This window comes from Sus scrofa, chromosome 16, assembly GCF_000003025.6.
Source record: "Sus scrofa isolate TJ Tabasco breed Duroc chromosome 16, Sscrofa11.1, whole genome shotgun sequence".
NCBI lineage: Eukaryota > Metazoa > Chordata > Mammalia > Artiodactyla > Suidae > Sus > Sus scrofa.
In genome coordinates, this window is record NC_010458.4 from 51,104,167 (window position 1) to 51,118,604 (window position 14,438).

Here is a 14,438-nt window from a genome sequence, read left to right on the forward strand (position 1 = left end):
TGCAAGCAATTAGCTCCCGTGCCCAGACACTTGCTCCTTTTCATGTGCCTAATCTTTTTACCAGAAACACTCCGGATTTTGTTTTGAGCTGTGCTGGAAGCATCACCGTTTCAGAGGGCATTGGGAAGGCAGGTGTTTTCAACACCAAGGTCCCCTTAGAGAGTGGCCCCCATTCTGAATTAACCAGTTCCAGAAACACCACCAGGCTACTAGAGAGAATGGGCAGTGTTAACAGGGCGCTCCTAGACAATAGGTTAAGAGAGAATTAAAGCAACCAGAGATAAAAATAGGTGAGTTGAACTTCATCCAAATTAAAACACTGGGCATTAGGAGTTCCCTTGCAGCCTGCAGTGTGTGAAGTATCCCGCATTGTTACTGCAGCAGCTCCAGGCACTGTCGTGGCCCAGGTTGAATCCCTGGCCCAGGAACTTCCACAAACCATAGGGGTGGCCAAAAAAAAAAAGAAAGAAAAAAGAAAAAGTTGGACATCAAAGGGCACCCTCAACAGTGTAAAAAGGCATAAAATGGGAGACTATATTTTTGAATTACATATTTAATAAGGAATTGATGTGCAGAATAGACAAAGAACTTCTCTACAGCTCAACAACAACAACAAAAAACAATAACTGGATTTTAAAACAGGCAAAAGACTTGAATAGATATTTCTCCAAGGAAAATACACAAATAAGCCAAAATAAGCCCATGAAAAAATGCTCAATATCATTAATCATCAGCAAAATGCAAACCAAAACCACATACCTACTAGGATGTCCACTACCAAAAAGAAATAGAAAATAAGGGTGGATGAGGATGTAGAGAAACTGGAACACTTGTGCACTGCTGCTAAGGATGTAAAATGGTACACGCACTGTGGAAAACAACACGGCAATCCCTCAAAAAACAAAAAAACTAGAATAAGCATTTTCATATCTGGATACACATCCAAAAGAAGAGAAAGTAGGAGCTCCCTTAAGGCTCAGCGGGTTAAGGATCCAGCATTGTCACTGCTGTGGCTCCCGTTACAGCAGTGGGATGGCTTCCATCCCTGGCCCGGGAACTTCTGCAGGCATCAGGCATGGCCGAAAAAAAGCAAAAGGGGAGAAACAGTAGGAGCTCAAATAGACATTTGGGTGCCAGCGTTCACAGCAGTGTTATTCACAATAGCCAAAAGGTAAAATCAACCCAAGTGTCCACTGATAGATGAATGACTATAAACAAAACATACAATGGCATATTATCCCGCCTTAAGAAGGAAGGAAATTCTGACATATGCGACAACATGGATGAACGGCAAGGACTTTGTGCTAAGTCAAGTAAGGCAGCCACGAAAGGACACGTGTTATCTGATGCCACTCACAAGAGGCCTGATAGCGAAGTCACGTTAATTAATGGAGACAAAATAGAAGGGTGGTTTCCAGGGACTGGGGGGAGGAGTCAGTGGGGAGTGAGAATTTGATGGATACAGAGTTTTAATTGGAGAAGCTGAAAACGTCCCGGAGGATGGGGCTGGGGTAGCGTAACCATGGAGATGTACTTAATGCCCCTGAACTGTACTGTGGTTAAAGTAACAAATTTTATGTCATCCATATTTTATCACAATAAAAACTGAGCCACGGGATCACCTTTGACATTGCCCTCCTCCTCAGCCCCAGCAGTGTCACACAGAGGCCACAAGACTGTGGAGAATGGGCCTCTGGGCGTCTTTGCCGTTTCCTATCCTCTCTCCCATTCATGTCCCTTCTTCAGTCTCGTTCTCTGAGTTTCGGGAGAATTCTTCTTTAATTCGCCAAGTCAGTATTCAGTATTTTGTGGTACCTAAATTCCTATCACTTTCTCCATGACACTTTAAAAATCTGATCATCATAATTTTCACCCCCAGGAATTTTTTTCTGATTCTCAGATTAGTTCCTTTTCATGACTGCCTGACTTTGTTTTTCAGAGGCTGCGTCCTCTCAAATCTCACTAAGAAGATAAAAGAGAGCTTGTTCCCCCCCAACCCCCCCAACATTTGTCTCTTGGTCTTTCTAGTAATTATGATTGAAGGGAGATAGTTGCTTTAATTCTTCCAGGCATATCCCCCCTCCTTTTTTTGATCTACTGAATTATGTCCATACCTCAGGTAGTTTGGTTGTTTCTTTATGGCCACACTTGTGGCATATGGAAGTTCCTGGACCAGGGATTGCCTCAGAGCCACAGCTGCAGGAATGCCAGATCCTCTAACCCACTGTGCCGGGCCAGGGATGGAACCCACACCTCCACAGCGATCCAAGCCACTGCAGTCAGATTCTTCACCCACTGCGCCACAGCAGGAAATCTTATTCCAGGTAAGTTTGCTGTTTGTTCCTTCTTATGAGACTGCTGGGTTTGGTGAGTGTAGTGGGTGGTGATGGTGATGATGGGGGTGATTATGGTGATGGTAGTGATGCTGGTGAAAGTGATGGCGGTGGCGTTGATGGTGACGGTGGTGGTGGTGGTAGTAGTCTCATCCCAGGGCCCTGTCAATCTTTACTGATTATCTGCAGAGCAGCCTCACCCTGAGAAAGGAAAGGAAAGGTTCCTGAGAGCTGTGGTCAACTGGGGTCTCTCTCCAGCTGGGCTTGGCCAGCATGAGGGCTATTCCCATCCCTAAAAGTCGCCCAGCCCAGCCCAGTAGTCCCCATCCTCTTACCTCCACAGAGCCCAGCCCTGGGTGGGAGGACCAGCTACATTGTGCAATCACAGACAAGCAGGGCCTGAAGGGAGTTCCCGTCGTGGCTCAGTGGAAACAAATCTGACTAGCATCCATGAGGATGCAGGTTCGATCCTTGGCCTTGCTCAGTGGGTTAAGGATCTGGCATTGCTGTGAGCTGCGGAGTGGGTCACAGATGCAGCTCGGATCCCGCGTTGCTGTGGCTGTGGCGTAGGCCAGCGGCTACAGCTTTGATTCAACCCCTAGCCTGGGAACCTCAATATGCTGTGGGTGTGGCCCTAAAAAGACAAAAAAAAAAAAAGGCAGGGCTTATAGCAGATCAGTCCTGGAACAAGAGGCCCTATGGGACAGACAATGACGTGGCTGGGGGTGCAGGGAGGGCTTCTTCTGGAAGGGGCCGGGGGTAATAGAAAAAGCACTTGTCCTAGCACCCACTGGCCTCCATTAATATCCCAACTTTGCCATCACAAGACCTTGGGCAACTTGCTTCATCTCTCTGAGCCTTCATTTCTTTGACTATAAAATGGGACTAGTAAAGCACCCCCCCGCCCAGGCCATGTTGTGAGGAGTAGAAAATGGGATGATGCAGGTTCTCCACATGTGCTGCTTCCCTTTCCCTCTTTCCACAAGTCTCTGTCCCAAGCAGGAAGCTGGGCCTAAAAGGCAGTTTCAGTGTGCGACTCCAAAGCCGAGATTCCTCCCAGACACTCTCAGGCAGGTGGAATTGGAGATGGGGTATAGTGTGGTTAGAGCATAGGCTTTGGCCGCAGACCAGCCCTGAGCGCTGCTGACCAGCTGCGTGACCTTGGCCAAGACACTTTCCCTGTTGCACCTCAGCTTCTGATGCATCATTGTGATAATGATGAGGACGCCATGAAGCTGCTGTGAGTGGAAACGGGGCCAGGGAAGCACTCACTGAACAGTGGTTGTCAGGGATTTGGGCACCACTGAAGAGGGTTTGTGTAATGTGGTTTGAACAGAAAGCTATTATAATGCTTGCTGTGTCTGCTCACTGGCCAGTAACCAGCCCGCATGACTGTTTCTTGCAAGAGGGGTTGCCAAGGGCACATGTCCACTCTCTGTCACCGCCCCTGGTCATCTCAGCCCCATTTGGAGTGGGCATGAAAAGGCCTGGAAAGGCTGAGTTAACAACCCTTGCTTAGTCATCTTTGACCATCGCACAGTTGGAAAGGAGGGAGCTGGGGGCATTGCTTCCATGTTGTTCTATATTTACCCCCCATCGGCCTGTCTGTGGCACTGGGTGTGTGCTGATCCCTGCCCAGCGCCTCCCTGGCTCCCAGGGGCGCTGTTATCACAGGACACAGACACCTTATCTCCTGGAAGGCTCAGGCAGCAATCTGCTTTCAGGTTGAAACCTCCACAAATCAATTTTCAGATGCTTTCTACGTGACAGCCTGTGGCTGCAGCCACCTCCCAGGTCCCCTCGACTTTGGTCTCTGCCCCTCCACTGTGGTTCAAAAGAACTTTTGGAAAACTTTTCTTTCCCTCCAACAAGGGAGGCACTCAGTCCATGTCTATCGAGTCTTAACACTAATAAGATACATATAAGGACCCTGCTCCTCCTGGACCTGATAGCGAATGAAATAATGATGTGTTAGTGAGCGCCGCCATATGAAGAGGTGGGTTGAAAGATAATAAAATGGGGATCGCCTTTGGATAAGGTGGAATCCATACAATGTAGCCGATGCTCTGGGGTCCCCCAGAGGTTCCCCCCAGGGGAGTAGGATGGGTGCCCAACTGGTAACTTGGTGAATCCCCTCAGGCTTGAATTCTCCCCCCTCATCCTGATGGCTCAGAAGTTTTGATTGGCATCCTAGGGGCAGATCCTTATCTCAGGATATGTTGTCCAGTCCGTTATGAGTTGAATTATCTCCCCATAAAGATATGTTGAAGGAGTTCCCGTTGTGGCTCAGCAGGTTAAGAACCTGACTAGTATCCATGAGGATGCCAGTTCAATCTCTGGCCTTGCTCAGTGGGTTAAGGATCTGTCATTGCCCCAAGCTGAGGCATAGGTTGCAGATGCGGCTCAGATGCCCTGATGCCGTGGCTATGGCAGAGGCTGACAGCTGCAGCTCTGATTCAAATCCTATCCCAGGAATGTCCATATGTGGCAAATTCAGCCATAAAAAGAAAAAAAAAAAGGTATGTTGAAGTCCTAACCCCCAGGACCTCTGACTGTGACCTCATTTGAAAACAGGGTCATTCCTGATGTAATTAGTTAAGATGAGATCATTAGGACAGGCTCCAGTCCAATATGACCGGTGTCCTTATAAGGAAGGGAAATTGGACACAAGGCAGACGTGCACCAGGAACAACCATGTGAAGATACAGGGAGAGGACAGTCATGTGGTGACGTAGGCCAAGATCAGAGTCACGCATCTGCAAGCCAAGGCATGTCGAAGATGGCCAGAAACTACCAGAGGCTAGAAGAGGCAAGGAAGGCTTCGCCTCTAGAGCCTTTAGAGGAAGATGGCTCTGCAGACACCTTGATTTCAGACTTTCAGCCTCCAGAAATTTGAGTCAACCATTCTCTGTTGTTTTAAGCCATCTATCATGCACCAAGTACTTACTGAGTAATTACTATGTGCAGACACTGCGCTAGATCCTAGGGACACATTTGGAGGCCTGGAGGCCAGGGTGGGGGCTAAGCTAGTGAAGGGCCTGGGGCAGAGGTGGCAGGACCAGGGCATCATCACAGAAAGGCATTTGTGGGTGAGGCTGGAACCAGAGGTGGGAGAGGGGAGGACCCACTCCTCCGAGATGGACCAACCTGGGGGGGGGGCGGGCTGTGAGATGAGACTTCTGGGGCAGCTCTTTCCTAGCCTTTTGGCTGTGGTGATCACTAGGGTGTTTCTCTGGATGGACACAACAACGTAGATGTGTTTTCTGCTCCAAGAACCACATTCCTGTCCAATAATTAGACCTCCCTGAGAGGTTGCCCCAGATGTCACTGGAATTTGGGGCATCCCCAAAACACTCCATTCACATTTACCAAGGTGTTACTAGAACCCAGACGTCACCCGGGGCTCCCCCAGGCCCACACGTGGGCCTTCTGTTTGCAAGGCACACGCGTTTGCCCCAATCCCATTCCCTCACTAGACGCCATTCTCACACGTTTTACTGCATGCCTTGCCCAAGTGAAAGCATCCAAGGTTAAGATTCCTGGCTTCCTTGGGTTATTGATATTAGTCCAGTTCCCTATTTATGTGGAACAAAGAACCCCCACACTTAGTGGCAACAAACAACCACCATTTAACACTTTTGTGGGTCAAGAATTCAGACAAGGCACATTTGGGTGACTTATCTCTGGCTCCATGATGTCTGATGCCTGAGGCTGGAATCATCTGGAACCTTCTTCACTCACCTGTTCTGTGCCTGGGCTGGGATGACTCAAAGGCTGGGCTCAGCTGGAACTGACAACCCAAGCATCTCCACTGGCTTCTCCATGTGACTTGGGCTTCCTCACAGCATGGTGGCCTCAGGGTAGTCGAACTTCTTACATGGAAGGTCGTTCTCTAAAGGGAAGGGATCCAGAGAATGAGGTGGAAGCTGTATGGCCTTTTAAGACCCAACCTTGGAAGCCATATAGAATCAGCTCCACTGGACTCCATGGGTCAAAGCAGTCCCAAGCTCTTGGAGATTCAAGAGGAAGGACATGGAGCCTATGCACATAGACAGAGACCCCTCCAGGAGAGGAGAACTGGCAGAATCTGCCACCATGTTTCAAAACCACCAGTCAACTACATCCACTAGGTAGGAAACTAGACTTCCGTTAGATCAAGGGACACCTCACTTGACTGACAGCTCTTGGCCCTCCTCTCAAACACAGGCCGAGGGTCCAACCTCTTGCTGTGAAAAACCAGTCTTTCGTAGCCTGTCCCAGCCTGTGTTCTAGCATCCTCCTCTGCCCATGTGAGCTCTGCCTGAGATGGCCAAATGCTCTCACACGAGGGTGCCACCCACTGGCCAGCACGGGCCCAAGGACCTGTGACCCTCAGTGGGTGCCTTGGAGGCTGATGGCTCCTGGAATTATTCTTCCAGAGGCTCAGCTCCCTAAGGGGACAAAGAAACTCACCCTCCGCCCCCTAAGCTCTGGATCCTCAGCCTGAGGACGATGCCCCCAACCTCCGCAGATGACACAGCCATCCTCCTCCTTCCCTGAACTCTGCTCCCCTGGAAGTACACAGATTCCCCAACTGGAGCTTCAAAGCTGGGGGATGGAGTGGCCCTAAGCACAGGAATCGGGAATCAGAGCTGCTTGTGATTCTCTGGAGTCCTCGCCCAAATTCATAACTATTCACAGGCACCCACAGCTGAGCCCTGTCTGCACCCTTGAAAGGGCTGCCTTTGAAGCCAGCAGTGGCGCACCGAAGGGCCGCCCAGTGGGCACCGCAGCCAACAAGGGGGAGACAGGGGCCACCCAGGCTACACCTGGAAGGGCCAATCTGTTGTTTGTTTGTTTGTTTTTTGCTTTTTAGGGCCTCACCTGCAGCATATGGAAGTTCCCAGGCTAGAGTTCAAATTGGACCTACAGCTGCCAGCCTACACCACAGCCACAGCAACGTGGGATCCTTAACCCAATGAGCAAGGCCAGGGATTGAACCTACATCCTCATGGATACTAGTCTGGTTCGAAATCAACTAAGCCACAACTGGAACTCCCTTGACAGTTTTAAATTGTTTTGTCCCCACCCCCACCAATGCCCCTGCCTGACTATGAAGGCATTCTTGGTCTCCAGTGAGGACTCAGGGGGACCCTGACAAACAAAGATGGGAGACTGGATTCTGTTACCATTTAGTGGTTTTAAGAGGGCCGCTCACACTACCTGCCACCCTGACTTGCCTGCGTCCCATGGTGGGTTGCTTGAAGGTTGGGCTCCTGGACAGGAATGAATCCTAGGGGGATCCGACAAGTCAAATTCACAAGTGGACAAGCTAACTGGCACCCTGCCCTTGGACTCTTTAAATGTGCTGCCATTGAAAATATAACACATGGTGGATTTTAAGACACATCCTGAGTTCAGAGAGTTGACAGTGAAACCAAGTGGAATTGGTGGAATTCAGGACACAAAAAATTAAAAGCACTTCCTGGAATGGTAACAGCTGTTCCCTCTGTGCGCAGTGGCCTGAGCTCACCTAGGTGACGTCTGTTTACTCTCAGAACTCAGCTTAGATGCCTCCTCCCCAGGGAAGATGCCTCAGGACACTGGGACCCTATTCAGGGAGCACAAAAATTGCAAAATGATGGGCCAGGGGTCCGTCTGGTCAAGAGATGTATTTTGTTTGGCCCATGTAGGTTTTTTTCTCTGTTTGTTTGTCTTTTGGATTTTAGCTTGCCTGTTTGTTTTTTCTTAATTAGTGGCTAACTTTTAAAAATCAAGAGAGGAGTTCCCTGGTAGCCTAGTGGTTAAGGACCCAGCACTGTTAGTGCTGTAGCTCCAGTCACTGCTGTGGCTCGGGTTTGATCCCTGGCCTGGGAACTTTCACCTGCCATGGGCATGGCTGGAAAAAAAAAAAATCAGGAGCGTTACAAAAAACTCATGAATATGGCTTTTCTTTAAAAAAAAAACAAAAAAAACACAAAAAACTGAAAATATGGCATCACTGGGCCTGGGTCCCTGCTTGGCCTTAAGATATTTGTATTACGACCCCTGCATCAGGCAGTGGGCCCACTGAGGGTTTTAAGGAGGGTATGGCAGGAGCTTCTGAAAGCAGGGGCTGAGGTATGGTGCTGATTTAACGGGGAAAGACTGATTGGGCCAGTCAGAAGCTGCCAGAATGATCCAGGTAGGACATTTCAGGGAGGCCTGAACCAGGCAGAGGCTGAATGGAGAGGTGGGGGTCTTGGCAACTGGCCAGTCCCTGACCAGTCAGAACAGACTGAGACAAAGGAGATGGGAAGGAGGCTGAGTTTCCAGCCTGAGCACTGGGACCAGTGGCTGAGAGTGGAGGAGGCTTCAAGGTGGTGATTAGGTTGCACTGCCAGGGTTGGTAAAGGTTTTAACATCCAGGTTCTTTATTCTTAGTCTCAGGTCCCATTTAAGGCAGGCACACCTTCTGGGGTCAGGTGGGGTCTGGTCTTGGGCCAGAACCCCATGGTGAGGCCAAGGATCAGGCTTAATGTCAAGAAGAGCCATATCTAGGCTTTTAGGTAAGACCAGTTCACAGTCACCCGAACCACCTGGTGGTAAAAGCGAAAGTAAGCTGTGAGTGCCCATGGCCTGCACTGGGGCCTGAGGCCTTTGCAGGGAGAGGTCTGGGCAGAAACTTCTTTGCTTTGGGGCATATTGATGCAGAAGGCTCTTCTCTGAAAGCCTTGTATGGGTGTGTGGCAGGTGGGGGGGTGGCTGCCAGTCCCACCCTCTTAATCTCTCCCCTTCTCCAATACATGGGTGGGGAGGCAGTACTAGTAGGGACACTTGCAGGTGAAAGTGACGGAAACCCAAAGTAGGAGAAATTATTTTTCGGCTGACCTAAATAGGAAGACCAGAGATACGTCTGGTTTCAGGCACAGCTGGATCCAGGGCTCAAATGATGTCAAGAGGATACTGTCTCTCTGTCCCTCTTTTAGCTCTCCTCTTAGTTAGGCCCCTCCAATAGTCACTCTATTGCTCCATGATCCTGACCTGCTGATAGGTTCCCAAGAGGAAGGAGGCAGAATCCCACCCCACCCCCCCAAATATGGCTGTTCACCTTGGAGCCCTGCTGTGGACACCCTCTCCTGGAATGTGGAAGCTCAAGGTAGACAGCGAGAAACAATGGCCTGCGGAAAACAATTGCCTGCATTGATTAACCTCCTACAAGGATTAATTGCCCTCTGTCATGGGACCTGACCCCCACCCCTCCCTTTACCTTTCCTTCTTCATTGTTCCTGACACAAGTTCCAGCATGAACTCCAGATCCTTTATAAGCCTAGCACCGCCTCACAGTCAGAGCTGGTGCCATCTTGAGCTCAGCCCATGCCCCTCTGATGCCTTAGTAATTCTCTTTTGCTTTACTAACTTGGCCTCGCACGTTCCTCCCTCAGCAAACCTAACACCTACAAGCTTTTTGATTTCAGGTGAAGGAAATGCTTCTATCTGGAGAATTCCAGCAAACATCCCAGGCAGGATGGATGCTCCACCACCTCACTTTGGTTATATGGGCCCATCACCAAGCCAGTCATTCTGACCCTAACTGTTCAGGTCACTTATCCAACCCTAGCATCAGGGATTGGGTGAGCACCATCCTGACCAAGCAGACTGAGAGTGGGGAAGAGCGGCTGCACAAAGGAAAATCCCCAGAGGAAGGGGACTGGACAGAGGGCAGTCCACCGAAAGGCATTTGCCTCTCAACCCTGAGGCCAAGGGCAGGGGGACCTCCCTTTTCTGCCCAAGGAAAAGGAGCGTGGGAATTTCTCCCCGACCATCTCTAGCCGCAACCAACGACCTCCTCTGTGCTCAGCTAGACCCCTTTTCCCTATCCCTAAAGAAAAGAGGGGGGTACCACTGGGTAGCCAGGGATCACCCCCTTAGCTCTGCTCACACCTGGTTTACATCACTGCCAGAGAACTAGGGAAGGAAGCAATTTGAGTGTGTTAAAGTACATGAGGAGAAGCATGAGGAGTTTGGTCACAGCTCAGCGGTAACGAACCCGACTAGCATGCATGAGGACGTGGGTTTGATTCCTGGCCTCACTCAGTGGGTTAAGGATCTGGCATTGCCGTGAGCTGTGGTGCAGGCTGCAGATGAAGCTTGGATCCTGAGTTGCTGTGGCTGTGGTGTAGGCCGGCAGCTACAGCTCTGATTCAACCCCTAGCCTGGGAACCTCCATATGCCATGGGTGCGGCCCTAAAAAAGACAAGACAAAACAAAACAAAACATTAACCTTGTGAGTGGAGACTTTCGAGTCAGAGGGGACTAGATGTATTTTGGTCAGAGGGTTGAGGAAATTCCGGACCACTAATGTTATCTGCTCAAAAGTACTTCGACTCTTTGCTTTCTAGGTCTGGGGTTGAGAAAATAGTTAAGAGTTTGGTTTCAGCTGCTGCCACATTCTGAGTAGGGCCTGAATTACACAACCACATTTGTCCTGAGCCCAGTGGATGGCAAATGCCTATAACGGGCTGGGTAAAAGTGTTTGAAGTTGGTGTGATACCGAGTAACATGAGAAGGGGGACTGAAAGATGGGTGTAAATATTATCCCTGAAAGCTCACTTTAGGAAAGTCCTGCATAAATCCATTTTCCAGAAGGAAGATGTTTGCAATCTCTTTTTCCAACCTGGGGTAAGTCAGTGCTCCAGATGGGAGGAAGCTGCAGGTTCCACAAAATGCGTTTGTAACCTGGGCAAGACACATGTGGAGGTAGCAATCCTCCAGACGGCTTGCCCTGCTCCCACCTTGCTTAGCACGGGAACTTTAGAAGCCAAGACTTAGGAGTTCCCCTTGTGGCTCAATAGGTTACAAACCCGACTAGTATCCATGAGGACGTGGGTTTGATCCCTGGCCTTGCTCAGTGGGTTAAGGATCCGGCCTTGCTGTGAGCTGTGGTGTAGGCCAGCAGCTGCAGCTCCGATTCGGCCCCTAACCTGGGAACTCCCGTATGCTGCATGTGCGGCCCTGAAAACCTGCAATCAAAACCAAAACCAAAAAAAAAACCCTGCAATCAACCTACAGTCGCCAAAATGAAAGGAGGTGGGTCAAACCATCAGGTTGATTCACCTGATGAATATTTATTGAGTGCCTTTTATGTACCAGCAGTTATCTCTAGGCAGAAAGTTTTTTTCTTTTTTAGAATTTGTGTTTTCCAATGAGCCTGTATCATTTTTATCATCAGAAAAAAAATTAATGTTCATTCAACAAGGATCAAATCAACAAGAGGAACTCATGCTCTGAGAGTGGTCTGGCAGCATGCACTAGTTACCTAGCGCTGCGTAACAAATCACCCCACACATAGTGACAGAAACTAACAACATTCATTCATTGTTATTTTCTCTCGTGGTTCTGGAGATTGTCAGGGATTATAAGGAGCCAAGAAGTACATTTAACCTGGATGGTCTAACTGTCCCCAATGTGCCCTAAGACCACATGGCTTCATGCAGCCACAGGCTCCCCAGCCTGTAGAGTTACCTTCCTGACTGAATGGCAGTAATCTCCAGTATCTATAAACTCAGGGCCTTTGTGGGTTGGCTGGGAGCAGGGGCCCCAAGTTCCAGACAGTGCTGGCCTTCTGTCTTGGTCAGGAACAGGTCAGAGAAGATAATGATATCTCAGTGTCTCTTGCTTGTTCATTGTTTTGGCAGGAGAGCAAGTCCCCCAAACCACAGAACCAATCACACACAGACATTTTAACAACTGAGCAAAAATTAAAGAAAAACTAAAACGACTTTCCCTTAGATTTACTGAACCACCTCTAATTTGCCAAGTGCTCTCACACTCTTGTTTTCATTTACCTTCCCCCAAACCCTGAGTTCTTAGTCTCTTCATGGCTGACAGAAATGGAGCCGCAGAGAAGTCTGGGAACTTGTTCAGCATCACATGGCTCAGAAATATCAGGAATGTGAAAATGGTCTTTGGAAAACAGTCTGGCAGTGCTTCAAAGAGTTAAATCTAGAGTTATCCCATGACCAAGCAATTCCACTCCTGAGTATACACCCAAGAAAAGTGAAAACATGTGTCCATACAAAAACCATTACATACAAAAATTTTTACTCTCAAGAGATATCAAAAAAAATGTTTTAGGAGTTCCTGTTGTGGTGCATCAGAGACAAATCCAACTAATATCCACGAGGATGCGGATTCGATCCCTGGCCTCACTCAGTGGGTTAAGGATCTGGCGTTGCTGTGAGCTGTGGCGTAAGCCGGCAGCTATAGCTTTGATTCGACCCCTAGCCTGGGAACTCTCATGTGCTGTGGATGAGGCCCTGAAAAGAAAAGAAAAAAAAATTGAAGTATGAATCATGAACAATCAATGTTTGTTCAACTAATTTAAAAAGTGAGAAGAAAAAAAACCCTGTTACACAGGAGTTTCTGCTATGGCGCAGTGGGTTAAGAATCCAACTGCAAGTAGCTCAGGTTGCTATGGAGGTACAGGTTCGATCCCTGGCCCAGTGCTGTGGGTTAAGGATCTGGCATTACTGCAGTTGTCTGGTAGGTTGCAGCTGTGGCTTGGATTCAATCCCTGGCCTGGGAACTTCCACATGCCTCAGGTACGGCCATAACAAAAAAAAAAAAAAAAAAAAAAAATAGGTAGAAGTTCCCCTCGCGGCGCAGTGGTTAACGAATCCGACTAGGAACCATGAGGTTTCGGGTTCCATCCCTGCCCTTGCTCAGTGGGTTAATGATCCGGCATTGCCTGTGAGCTGTGGTGTAGGTTGTAGACTCGGCTCAGATCCCGAGTTGCTGTGGCTGTGGTGTAGGCCAGTGGCTACAGCTCCGATTGGACCCCTAGCCTGGGAACCTCCATATGCTGCGGGAGCGGCTCAAGAAATAGCAAAAAGACAATAAATAAATAAATAAGTAAGTAAGTTAAGTTGACTGTGGTGATAGTTCCACATTTCTGTGAATATGCTAAAACCCAGTAGATCGTACACTTTAAATGATGAATTGTACAACATGTGAATTATATCTAAACAAAGCTGTTAAAAAATTGTCAAAGCCAAGACCTACCATATGAGCTTTCAATGATAACTTCATCACTTCCTTCCAAACACCATGCTTAGCCTCCAAAGTATTAGCACAACACATGGATTGCTGACTGTGAGCTGCAGAGGTGTTTGCCTGCATGACGAATGTCCACAAGCACTAGTGTTAGCAAATTTTCCCAATGTTAGCAAACAGCCTGATTAAATAACCTGGGCTGGGAGAAAAGATAGATGCAGAAAGACTGTAACCAAGCATTAACCAAATAGCAGGGGGAAAGATAGTAACTGAAATACTCTTTTTTTTTTTTTTTTGGTCTTTTCTGGGGCTGCACCCGTGGCATATGGAGGTTCCCAGGCTAGGGGTCTAATCGGAGCTGTAGCTGCCAGCCTGCAACATAGCCACAGCAACTTGGGAACTGAGCCACGTCTGTGACCTACACAACAGCTCATGGCAATGCCGGATCCTTAACCCACTGAGCGAGGCCAGCAATGGAACCTGCATCCTCATGGATGGGTGCTAGTCAGATTCGTTTCGCTGGACCACAATGGGAACTCCCAGCCTGGCCTTCTAAACAGAACCATTTGCCCCTTACTCATTTGCTAAGTGCCTGGCCCTGGCTAGATGGGAACTCCATGATGCAATCATTTAAAAAATGATGTTATGGAATTCCTACGGCAGCTTAGTGCTAAGGAACCCAGCAGGCATCCATGAGGATATGGGTTCCAATCCTGGCCTCACTCAGTGGGTTAGGATCTGGTGTTGCTGTGAGCTGTGGCGTAGGCCGGCAGCTGCAGTTCTGATTTGACTCCTAACCTGGAAGCCTCCATATGCCACAAGTGCGGCCCTGAAAAAGCAAATAAATAAATAAAAATTAAAACTAAGAAGTGATGTTGTACTAGATACCATCTCAAAGGCCATCGGCAGAGAACAGAGGAAATCAATGATAGTGTGTCCGCCCACTGCAGTACCACAGGGCTGCTTAAAGATGGAGGCATCTCCGTGGGAAACAAAATGGAAGGATCCAGAATTGTACTGATGAAGGTATAAAACTGTGTGCACAGGATTCTTCCACTTGGATAATTTTACATACACATATGTGTGCACATA

At 48.6% G+C, this 14,438-nt stretch overlaps 1 long non-coding RNA gene across 1 annotated transcript; it reads right to left on the reverse strand.

Annotated features, from left to right (window-relative positions):
- Window positions 545-13,648, reverse strand: LOC106508165. Its single transcript, XR_001304773.2, has 3 exons — window positions 13,356-13,648; window positions 6,075-6,225; window positions 545-2,534 (listed from the first exon to the last, which is right to left on the reverse strand). It is a non-coding gene; the product is annotated as an uncharacterized LOC106508165 (long non-coding RNA).